Source organism: Glycine max, chromosome 1 (assembly GCF_000004515.6).
Source record: "Glycine max cultivar Williams 82 chromosome 1, Glycine_max_v4.0, whole genome shotgun sequence".
NCBI lineage: Eukaryota > Viridiplantae > Streptophyta > Magnoliopsida > Fabales > Fabaceae > Glycine > Glycine max.
In genome coordinates, this window is record NC_016088.4 from 47009745 (window position 1) to 47022591 (window position 12847).

The following is a 12847-nucleotide window of genomic DNA, read 5'->3' on the forward strand; positions in this document are numbered from 1 at the left end:
CTGTATGAACAGATTAAACAAGTAAATAACACAAGAGAATTGTTAACCCAGTTCGGTGCAACCTCACCTACATCTGGGGGCTACCAAGCCAGGGAGGAAATCCACTAAAATAGTGTTAGTTCGAAGATCTAACAGCCACTATTTACAACCTTCTCACCTAACCACTACCCGTGCAACCTCTACCTAAGAGCCACTCTTAGATATGAGAACCCCTCTCACTCCCTCTCAATCACTCTCCCGTGTTTACAATTAAATCAAATACACACCAGAGATTTCTCTCTGAACAAAAGAGATCAACTCTACACACTCAGGTCCAACACTTGATGTTAGGGGAACATCAAGGTGGCTCACAAAACACTCAAGTCCCAAAACTCACAAAATAACTCTTCAATCCCGGACTTGGTCGAAAACTCGTGCAGCCTTCATGTTTATATAGCAGTGTACGTATCTGGGCTGCAACTACTTGTGCTGGATGACATCTATCATTTTCCTGAAAATCTGCACTTAAAGATCTAAAAGATACAGTTTGATCTTTTAGTTTTTATCTTTAATCTTTAATCCCTGAACGAACTATTCAAGTTTGTAATTCGAACTTTAATTATCTTTTAATTCGTTCCTAAAGATAGATCGCCAAATCTGTTGCTAACTGCACATTAATCTGTTAAAGATATAACAGATTTATGTGTCCAGTATTTTCGGGCCGGATGTCAGGACATCGTGTCCGACATCGTGGATCCTGCAGCTTCAATTCTTCATTTGACATTTTATCTTGACTTATGCATTGTGCAGCAACTCCAGTATTTTCGGGCAGGATGTCCTGGACATTGTATCCGACATCGTGGATCCTGCAGCTTCAATTCTTCATTTGACATTTTATCTTGCCTTGTGCATTGTGCAGCCCGATCTTACTCCTTGACATAACGTTGGACATCATGTGCAGCAACTCCAGCTTTCCTTCATTGTCTAAGTGCTTATGTTTTAACAAAATTTTAGCCAATCTTTTAAAGCTTAGTAAAGCTAAGCACTAACACTTCTTAACATGAGGTCAATTCTCATTCGAAAACACTTGTGTCACATATTAACAATATATGAACAAAGAATGCAAATTTGTGAATATCAAAATTATTGGTAACCTAAAATGAAAAAACATTATCTTAACAACATTGTGCAATGTAATATTCAAATAACATTTGAAGTGGGGAGGAAAGAGACAAAACACAACTGTTAGTAGAGTATACAATTCACTTCAATAAAAAAAAAAAAACAAACTCTATACGACACAAAAAGTAAGAAATTAACAAGTGTAAGAAACTTATCTCTTGCAAAACTAAGACAGAACCAACAGTTATATATTGGTCAAAATCTTTATCTTGTATGATTGTTCGCCACAAAATGGCATCAATAGTCCATGTAGGATCCTGAAATTAAAACTCTCATGAATGAATATCTCAAAAATAGCAATGTAATCGTTAGAGACTGAATTAAGCTTGACTACCTTAAGCGTAACTCTCATGTCGCCAAAACTGTTAGGGGTAAAAGTTTTTACAATGATGACAACTAAAGGTACGTGATCAAAAGTATAACAATGGACCCTAACTGTGTCCCATGAGATGTGTCATCAACATTTACCAATCCTACAACTATACAAATTCAACAATCAATTAAAGGTTTAGGTGTATCAAATACAATAAATGTTTTACGATAGCTAATCTAATGATCGAACAAAATCTAAAGCACATAACCATGAATTCCCGTTAAATTCACGTTGGGTTTCTTGATGGGCGGGCATTATGAATTCTTGAGTTAGGAGTGGCTCCCTAGATTGTCCATTCATCATGACATCCTATATGATCCCTGCAGAACTAGAAATAAGTGTTCTTGAATTGGAGGATGACAAATTTGGATTAGAAGGGTGAACAAAGGATGAGAGGTCTAAGTCATCAATGTTGAGAAATTCCCATGAATTATTGTCCATGATGATTGAGACTTTGTAAGAAAAATAAATGGTTTGAAGAAGATGAGATATTGAAGTTTATATTCATACATTACCCATATTTATACAAATAAATGAGTCAAGCTTTGAATGGAAGAGATAGCATAGATTAAATGAAATTTGTTGTCAAGCATTTTCTTCCATTTCTATCTCGGTCGCTTGTCTTTTGTAGCACAAAAGTTGAAGCTCTACAGGATTCTTAACAACTGAACAATAACCTCGTTTATGTCAATGCATTATGGATTGTTGATTATCATCGATGCTATCTTGGCCACTACTTTTATGGCACAAAGGACGAAGACCTACAGGATTCCTAATTCGTGAACAGTAATCTTGTTCACACCAATGCATTATGGGTCGTTGATTGTCATCAATGCTATCTGGATCGCTCCCTTTTTGCCACAAAAGATGAAGCTCTACAGGATTCCAAATCAACACAAGTGGTCCCCTACATAGGGCTATTGAAGATTGATTTTTTTTCCTAGTTAGTACTAAATGCTTAGGCCAATCAGAGATAGTTACTAGTTAAATTACCAAAATACCCCTCACACAAGAAAAGTCATGGTTGTTGACTAAAGCTGTTATGTAAAAAGAATTCAATGACCATGGGTCATTTTATTCTGCTCATGCGCAAAAAAATAATGGTAGATGATTAAATTGCCTATTAAAGTTGTTGCGTGGAGGTTGAAAATAATGATAGCAATCCAATGATCACGAGTCATTGTGTTGATCGATGACAAACATAATGTGAAGCTTCATGCAATGTTGTGTCTATTTCACATTGTCCAAAGATGTTTCATAATTCACTAGTCTATACTACTATTGTTCAACTATATCTATTATATAATGTCTATTGGTGTATCCATATATATCACCAAAACAAAATCTCAGAGTCATTAGTCCATCTCGAAATAATGTCTACCTGAAAGCAAATCATTCAGGCTATTACCCATTATGATGGGGAAATGGGTGATTCCGTTGAAGTAGTGGAATTCAATTCCAAAAAATGTGAAATATTACAAGTCACAAGAGTTATCACATTAGAAGTATTGCATAGAGACATACACTGAGGAATAAAACTCAAACAAACCCAACAAATTAAGGATGTGGTTTATAGATACCCTTTGACAGTAGGTCAAGGGTTACTAAGGTACATGTCCTTAAATCTTGAGAATGACTTGGACATAGATAATATGTTCAAGGTATTCAACCAACACCCATGTCTTTCTGGGTTTGAGTTGTTTGTCTCGTTGATGCTAATACACCTATCCTTATTCCTCAACCAAATTACCAACCACACCAGCCAACATATTCTAAAACATCCCAATAACCAATTTACGAATAATATCAACCAAAATTTGATCTCAATGACACCCAAAGTCAAGAGTATGAATGGGATGCCAACCTTGCGTCCTGCATAGGCATGGCAAGTGTATCCATCCCCACAAGGACCAACCTGGACCTGTCCGACTTTGACGAGGAAAAATCAAGACTAAACCTGCCCACACCTTACCTTGTTGCCATGCCTGGTCATACACACAATTTTTGTTGACTGACCCAACATATTCTCAACTAACTCAATCATCGACATTTTATTGGGCATGATTAACTTATTCCTTACGCTTTAGGAAGTACACAAAATGTGTCATGGAGTGCCCCAGTTGTAGATCCTCTACCCACGTCGCAACAATCTCAACCTCAGTACGTAAAGGATGGTGCACCTGTTGAAAAAGTTGGTCCATTCAGTGAAGATGACAAAGAACTAAATTTGAACAACAACAACGAAGACGATGCAGATTAGGATGACAACCAAAACCTAAATATCGAGCCACCATTAGCTATTGAGCTTGCACATAATACACTAGCACAAATGTGTGACATAAGCAACAATGGACCTTAGGAAGATCAAGTGTTTTGTCACATGATGGACCACCTAGAAGAACCCATTTATGAACCGGGAATGCTCTATCAAGGAATGCGGTTTCCTAGCAAAGCTAATGTCAAATATGCAATAAGTATTTATAGCATAAAGAATAACAAATCTTACAAGATCACAAAGTCAGGGACTAACTTATGGATTTTGAAATGTATTTAAAAAACATTCAAATTGAGGTAAATCATTTTCAACTACATTCAAAAAATGTAGCGATTGACTTATGCTTAATTTTAATATTTTAAAACACTAATATGTTATTTCATCCAACAGGTTAAGAGCATCAACGGGGATATGTACTCAATATCAATGGGAGATAAAAAAAATACTAAAAGAAACCCACAATTGTATCAACAATGATATCACAAGATCACATAAAGCTTAGGTATGACGTGATCAATACAAGCATCACCATAGCAATGGTAAAGAATAATGCAACTATGTTAGTATCGACCTTCATAGCCCACATCAAATACAACTACACCACCACCTATAGAAAGGCTTGGCTAGCAAAACAATGGGCGACAAACATGCGTATAGCAATTGGGAGTAATCCTATGAGGATTTACCCAAATTGCTCTTAGTGTTTCAAACATTTTGTGTCTGGAACCATTGTTGAGAAACAATTGAAGCTAGCGTATAATGAACAATGAGAGCTACTTCCTGGTTGTGCAATGTACCATCGAATTTTTTGGACATTTAAGCCACTTGTTGATGGGTCATACTACAAACTAATAGTTCAGGTCGATGGTACTTTTCTTTACAGGAAGTACAAAGGAACATTGTTAGCGACAATTGCACAAGATGGGGACAACCACATCCTTTTGATTGTCTTTGCTCTTTTTGAGGGTGAGACTACAGAAGCCTGATATTTTTTCCACCAAAACTTAAAAATGCATGTGGCAAAGCTACACGAATTGTGCCTAATGTCAGACATACACATTTCAATAACAAGTGCTTACAAGGTTTGTCCATATAATTTAAAGTTTAGTGAAAAATAATAATTATGTGATTATGGAACTTACCCATGCTAATGACCTCTTTCCTTAGACTTGACTTGTTAAAATGTCTCATGAAGTTTTATGCAATGTGTCTAATGCACTAAGTTGTTTGGTTTTCACTCACTACCACTGTTAATGTATTTTGTTGATCAAATGTTATGGGTATGCCATGACTAAGCCCAAATTTGCTTATTACTTGAACAATGTAATGAAAGAAAATAAGCACGCGGTTGAGTGGCTAGAGATGATCCCAAAAGAAAAATGGATCACTGCTTGGGGCAATGGGCGATGATGGGGTCACGTGACAACAATCTTGTTGAGGCCATGAATTCAGTGTTGAAAAAAATATGAAGTCTCTGAATTTTTGTGTTGGTCAATAGTACTTACATAAGATGCAACGAATACTTTGTCAAAAGAGACAGGGAAGCCATAACAATGATGACATTAGGTAAAGAATTGGCCGACAATGTTGACAACATCATTGAGGCCGAAGAAGAAAATGCTAACTCCATGCGCATAATTGCGTTCAATAAACAAAGTATTATTTTCTTAGTGGAACAATATCTAAATCCAAGACAACGACGTCTCCTAGAAAAATTTGAAGTAAACATTTCTGAACGGTGGTGTGATTGTGGTAAATTACAAAAACTACACATGTCATGTTCACATGCAATTACAACATGTAAGTACATTCATGTTTATTATAAATAGTTAATCAATGATGTTTACAAGCTTAATTATGTATCCAACATTTAGATCGGATCATTTGGCTAAATGAAGCACACATCATATTGGCCAAAATATGAAGGGTCAACTATGCATCATGATCCAAAAATGCGGAGAAAAAAAAAAGGGTCACCCAAGATCAACTTGTATACATACTGAAATGGACCAAATAGAAAAGGGGGAACTGAAGCATTGTTCATTGTGCAAAACCATTGGTCATTTCAAGAACAAATGCCCAAGTACTCAAGGAAGCATAAGTCAAAGTCGTCAACGTACCCATTAAATTGTTCTTGTTTATGTCTAGGGATTATCACAAATGCTTATTATTTATTCTGTCAGTTTTGTATCTACTCATAATATTATTTAGCCACCCGTTGTCATAGTATTTTTTTTAAAATATTAGTAATTATTAATAATTATTCTTACAATTAGTCAATTAGTTACATTATACAATAAAAATTATATTAATTATATTATTGAAATACAATAATTACTATATTATTAATTAATTGAAAAATTTACAAAATAAAAAACAAATGAAAAAAACACTTAGAATTCGGGTTTGGGATACCAAATTTAAATGAAGTCTACAAAAAGTAAAAAAAAAACAATATGGTGTGAATTTAAGGCAAAAATAGTAAATAGGGGTATGAATAGTAAATGGGTATCTGCAAAAAGCAAAAAAACAAATGAAAAACCCTATTTAGAATTTGGGTTTGGGGTGAAGATATGCAAAAGGTAAAAAAAAAGTGTGAATTCAAGATTGGGAGGCTCGAATTTACACTGTAAATAGTAATGTGGATAGTTATGTTAATAATTTGGAGGGAGGGATAGTTGGGTAAATAAAAAAAAAATTAAAAGAGATAATTGGATAAAAAAAATCCAAGACAGGATTCAATCTTTGGAGAATTTGAAGAAAAAGAACATATTGCAAATGATATTAATGCTAACTATGTTTTTTGCTATGAGTGTGTGGAAACAACTTGTCATTTGTTGTTTGAATGTAGATTTGCCCACCACATTTGGACGAAGTGCTACTGGTGGTACGGTGAGTGAAGGGTCCTTCCAAACAATTGTATTCAACACTTCTAGCAGCATCAAGGTAGGGTGAAAGAAAAGAATGCAACTATGCTTTGGTGGGTTGTGCGGACCTCTATAATTTGGGGAACTTGGAGACATAGAAACAACATCAAATTCAATGGAAAATGTTGGTATTCTGAAGTTGTTATTGATGCAATTAGATAAGGCATGTACATAGGACAAGACGAACATCGTTGGGTTTGACACGTCTCTTTATGCATGGAGTATACAATCCTAAGGAATTTGCTTAGTCAAACTGAATGTGAGATTGTGATTGTTATTGGGATTAGGCATGGCAGCGGAATCCAACCCTGTGGGAACTGAATCGAACCTGCCCCAACTTTGACGGAGAAAAACCGCGATGACCGGTTTCGGGGTCGGATTCGGGTTTTCCCTGATAACCCAAAGCGGGAGCAGGTGCGGGGGCGGGTATGTGATTACTGATACCCGCCCCGACCTCGAACCCGCTCCGAAATTATAGTGTATTAAATATTACTATTTGAAAGTCGAAACGTAATTCCTAAAACCTAATCTACATCGCGGCTCCTTAGTCCTCACTCTACCTATCTCTCTCACAAATTCACTGGTTTGGGATTTGGAGTTATCGATTTGGAGTTGCCACTCCTCTGCTTCGATCTCCTCTTTGATCTCAATTCCACCATCAACGAGGACACCAAGGTCTCTTTCTCTCTCTCTCTTAACCATCCATCACATTGCACTAAATCATTTTTTCTTTTACTTTACTTGTTTGTTTTTCCACATTATTTCATTCGTTCGATATTTGATTTGATTTAGAATGTTGTTGTTTTACTTTTGTTCTTCTCTTTGTTTGGATTCGTTCGTGAATCTTTTTGTCTAGTAAGTTTGAGATTCAGAGATGTATTAGAGTCTAATTTCACTAGCTGGAAACTTGCTTGAACTCTACATGTTGGAGAGCAATATTTGTGGTTCTGTTTGAAATAAAGGTTTATGTATTTATTTAAGTGACTGCTTTTATTAAAATGCATCCAACCTAGGGAATAGGATCAAATGTTTGTGAAGAAAACATATGGGAATGGAAGCAAGGTGAAACTTTTGTAATTTTTACTAAAAACATATCAATGAAAAATTAAAAAGGAAAACACACTAAACACTCCGTTTTACTAGAGTTTTTACCAGGAGCAAATGATGGAATTTTTTTGTGTATGTGAAAAGTTTCATTAACATGTATCAGTAAAACATTTATTATATTGTCTTGTATGTATGTGATAACATTTGCTTTTACTAGAGTTTAAGATTGTTGAAGTGTTTGACCTTTTTTGTACAAATCCCTACTTATTTATATTCCTTGGGATATCCCCTTGAAAAGGACGAGGCATATGCTACTTTAAGAAAGTAAGCTTGTTTATTTACCTTCTTTATTTGATTTGAATGTTGTATATTTTTATATGTAAGATTGTCAAAACATTGAATTATGAAACACTAAAATGTTCCAAAATTACATATAGGGCCACGATCAGTTACACTCATGATGGTCAAAATTCTTATATTAATATAATAGGACAATACATGTATATTGGCTTATTGACAACCATCTTCTAAAAATACCTTTGCTCATGGATTTTGATAATCATAGGTGTGTGCACACATTGATCCCTCTACCTTTCATACTTTTTCTTCCTCACTGTTTCTTCCTTATAAAACCTTTGCTAATGTAGTTGTTTGCATATCAAGTGTATTAAATTTAGTTTACTGCCATGTTAATTTTATCAGCAAAGGTAAATAATAGATATTAAAATGATATAAGGGGTGTCAAAAATCCATATACTGAGACAAAAAACTAGGCATATTCTTGTTGTATCTCCCCTTGGTTAATTACTATGTGTATATTTCTAGTGAATATAAATAAAAAGCATGTAACCAAGTTTACAAAAAGAGGAAAGCTATCCTTGTCTACCATACACTGCCATAAATAACATGTTAGTGCTAAAAAACTACTCCACTTCTTATCCTAATAAAACACCATATAAGACTAGAAAAAATTATAAAAAGATAAATAAGATAAATTTCAAATTTTTTTCATTGGTTGATTTCCTAAAAGAAAAATATATTTATATCGATTAGCCAGACTTAATCATTCTTATTTAATTGGTGTAACTGTTGAATCAGTGGGCTATTGCTTAAATTTACTACATATATTGCCTGTTGCATTGGTTTCTATTTCTCAGTCAATAGTGAAGCTCAATTAAAATATTTGCACTCACAATAATTTCTTAAAATTGATAAAGGTAGGTGGTAAAGGTAGACATTCCAAGAAAATGAAAATAAGAGTAAGACAGCTAGAGAAGATAGAGAATAAGGTAGGTGGTAAAGGTAGACATTCCAAGAAAATGAAAATAAGAGTAAGATAGCTAGAGAAAATAGAGAATAAGGTAGGTGGTAAAGGTAGACATTCCAAGCTCAATTCATTATAATTTAAAAAATTAAAAATGGAGCTTAATTTTGGTGTATAATTAAAAAATCTACTTGTTTATCATACTACTTTTAGCATTTAACATACTACTTGTTGTTTGGGAAAAAAGTTTTTATGATATTAGTGTTTTTTTCTTTCGAGGAAAGTAATGGAAGATATTAGTTTTTCACTAGAAGGAATTTGTCCTATTCCTTCACCAATTGATCTGTCTCTTTCACCTTCACCAATTGACCAGTCTCCTTCACCAATTGATCAGGCTCATTCACCTATTCAAGCTTATCTTACACCAATTGATCCTACTCCTTCACCTCATGAAGATGAAGTTAATAATGTGGATGCGCAAAGAGGAATATGTAGGCTGGAAAGTAAGGTTTGGCAACATTTTTAAAAAAAATTAAAGTCAATGGTTTGGACAAGGTTGAATGCAAGTATTGTAAGAAACTTCTTGGTGGAAAATAAAAAAATGGAACCAAGCATTTGTGGCAACATAATGAGATTTATGTTCAGGACAAGATTTTTATGAGAGGGGTGAAGGGCCAAACATTTCTTACACCTAAGGTCGTGCAAGGAAAGCAAGAGTTGGGTGCTGGAACTTATGATGCAGAATATGCAAGGGGAGAGCTAGCAAAAACAATTATTATGCATGAGTATCCACTATCAGTTGTGGATCACCTTGGCTTTAGGACATACTCTGCTGCCCTCCAAACTGTGTTTTAGGTTCCTACTAGAAACACAATTAAGAAGGAGATAATGAAAATCCATGAGAATGAACGAGCAATAGCTTTGAAGTTGTTGGATAGTCTTGATGGAAGAGTGGTCATTACATCAAACATATGGACTTCAACCAATCAGAAGACGGGGTATATGGCTATTACAACTTATTACGTTGATGGTTGTTGGAACTTACAAAGTCAAATTTTGAGGTAATAAAATGATATGAACTTTTTATATTATTAGGCCTTTTATTTTATAAAATGATTGAATATGATTATGTTATATCTCTATTTTTATGTTAAGTTCATTTATGTTCTTGCTCCTCATACAAGTGATAGACTTTGCAATGTATTGACTGACTATTTGATGGATTGGAATATTGACACAAAATTGTCCACTATCACCCTAAATAATTGTACTACAAATGATGCTAGATTGATAAAATTAAGGATAAATTGCACTTAGATAGTTTGGTTAGGGATGGGTCTTTACTTCACATATGTTGTTGTGCACACATCCTTAATTTGATAGTAAAAGATGGGATGGAAGTGATGAAAGAAGGTGTAGAAAGGATTCGGGATAGTGTGACATATTGGACAACAACACCTAAGAGGAAGGAAAATTTTGATGAAACAACTAAACAGTTGAGAATCCCTTACATTAAGAATTTGGCCTTAGATTATCGAACTAGGTGGAATTCAACTTACAAAATGTTTGAAATACCATAAGATATGAGGATGAATTTTGTCGATTAAAGCAACGAGAGTCTCAATATATTTGTTTGCCAAGTACTTTACAGTGGCAATTCGCAAAGGATGTGTATGGGAGATTGAAGTTGTTCAGTACTATCACTGAATTATTTTCTTCTACCAAACATCCAATTGCTAACTTGTATTTTCCAAATATATGTGAGATTAAGTTGGCAATCAAACAATGGATTACCTCTCCTAACCCAATGATTCAACAAATGAAAAAAATTATGATGATCAAATTTGATAAATATTGGGGTGTGATTCATAATGTGATGGGAGTTGCCACTGTTTTAGATCCTAGGTACAAGATGGAGTTGCTTGAGTATTATTATGAAAAATTGTATGAACATGACTCTTTTACTCAAGTGAGGTGCATTCAACAATTGTGTTATGACTTAGTTTCTGATTACCAAATGAAAATGAACAAACACTCTTTTGGTAGTAATGTTGGTGATGTTATTTGTAGTGAAGTTGTTGGTGATGCATTATCTGAGTATGATAGATTTATTATAAGGAAAAAAGGGTTAGAAGTTCTTATGTTAAATCAGAGTTAGACCATTATTTAGAAGAAGAGGTTTTACCAAGAGTTGTTGACTTTGATATTTTGATGTGGTGGAAGTTTAATGGTGTCAAGTATCCAATACTTCAAGCAATTGCTAAGGATATATTAGCTATTCCAGTATCTATCGTAGCTTCAAAATCCACATTTAGCACCGATGGTCAAATATTAAGCCCACATCGTAATCGACTTCAATGGACTACTTTAGAGGCCTTAATGTGTGTTAGAAGTTGGTTGTGGAGTGCTGAAAATATTGGTAAAGTTTTATACATATATGTTGTTAAATTGATATTTGTGTTTATTCAATAAACTAATAGTTGTAATGTATTTTTATAGGTTCTATGAGCTATAAAGTTGTTGTTGAATGTGTTATTGTAATGAATGAAATGATTTCAGATAATGAAGGTAAATAATATTCTGAATTTCATTTTTTGTTATTATATAATATAAGATTTTGTTCTATTTTTTTTCTTCTTTTATGCAAGTGAAATGATGGGTGCTGGTGTTACTAATTTGGAGGAATGATCAAGATTTATTTGCTGAACGATTTAAGTTGTTTCTTTTTTTTTTTTATTATGTAATTTGAAAGAATGAAACATGTTTAAGTTACTGAATTAGAACTTGAAGGACAACCAACATAGTATATTAGTATCTTTTTTTTTTTTTCTAAACAAAATAATATGCTACTTATTGTTGGGACAACATATATTTAGATGGTACTCTATTTTGGGAGAAATTAAATATGCATGTCCTTAATTTCTCATGCAATACCCCAATTTTATGATTTTAATTAAATTGATTGATTTGTTTTAGTAATTTTTTAAATTATGATAATGATCCCATATTTCGAATTTGGCTTTGTTATTGTTTTTTTTTTGTGCTACATAACTACCTTTTGGTCCCATTTTTTTTAATAAGTTACAATATTTGTTTCTTTCTTTATATAAATTTTAATCAATACTAACGAGGGCGGGATGGGGAAACCCGACTCCCAATAGGGACGGGGATGGGTACATATTTTTTAATTCCAATGAGGATGGGGTGAAGTCGGGGATCGGTTACAAAATCGGAGGCCAGGATGGAAATGCAAAACTCATCCCCGTCTCGCCCTGTTGCCATGCCTAGTTGAGATTATATGTTGTTATACATTTACGTGGGCACGAGTACTACACCTAGAGTCATAAGCGGGGTGGTTGCAGTGTTTTTGTACCCTCTAACTTGTGTTGGTATATGCCCTAACATTAAAGTCAATGTTAAAATTATTTTAATATATTAATTGTACACTTTTAATTATTTGTATTTATAAGGATTATATTCATACAATAATTATAGTTTGGTGGAGATAGGAATGTTGACATAAACAATTAATAGAAAAAGCACAATACACTTTAAGTCAAATTAGTGAGAAATTAATTATCAGAAAAGAGAACATAGAGTGTTAAGAGCATATAATATTAATTCTAAATGTTCTAATTACTAGCCAAAATAATAGTATACAAAAGAAAATAAAGAAAACATAATTACAAATATATATATATATATATATATATATATATATATATATATATATATAAACATAATAATTTATTTTATTAATTTATATATTTAATTATTACATATTATACAATATTTTAAAC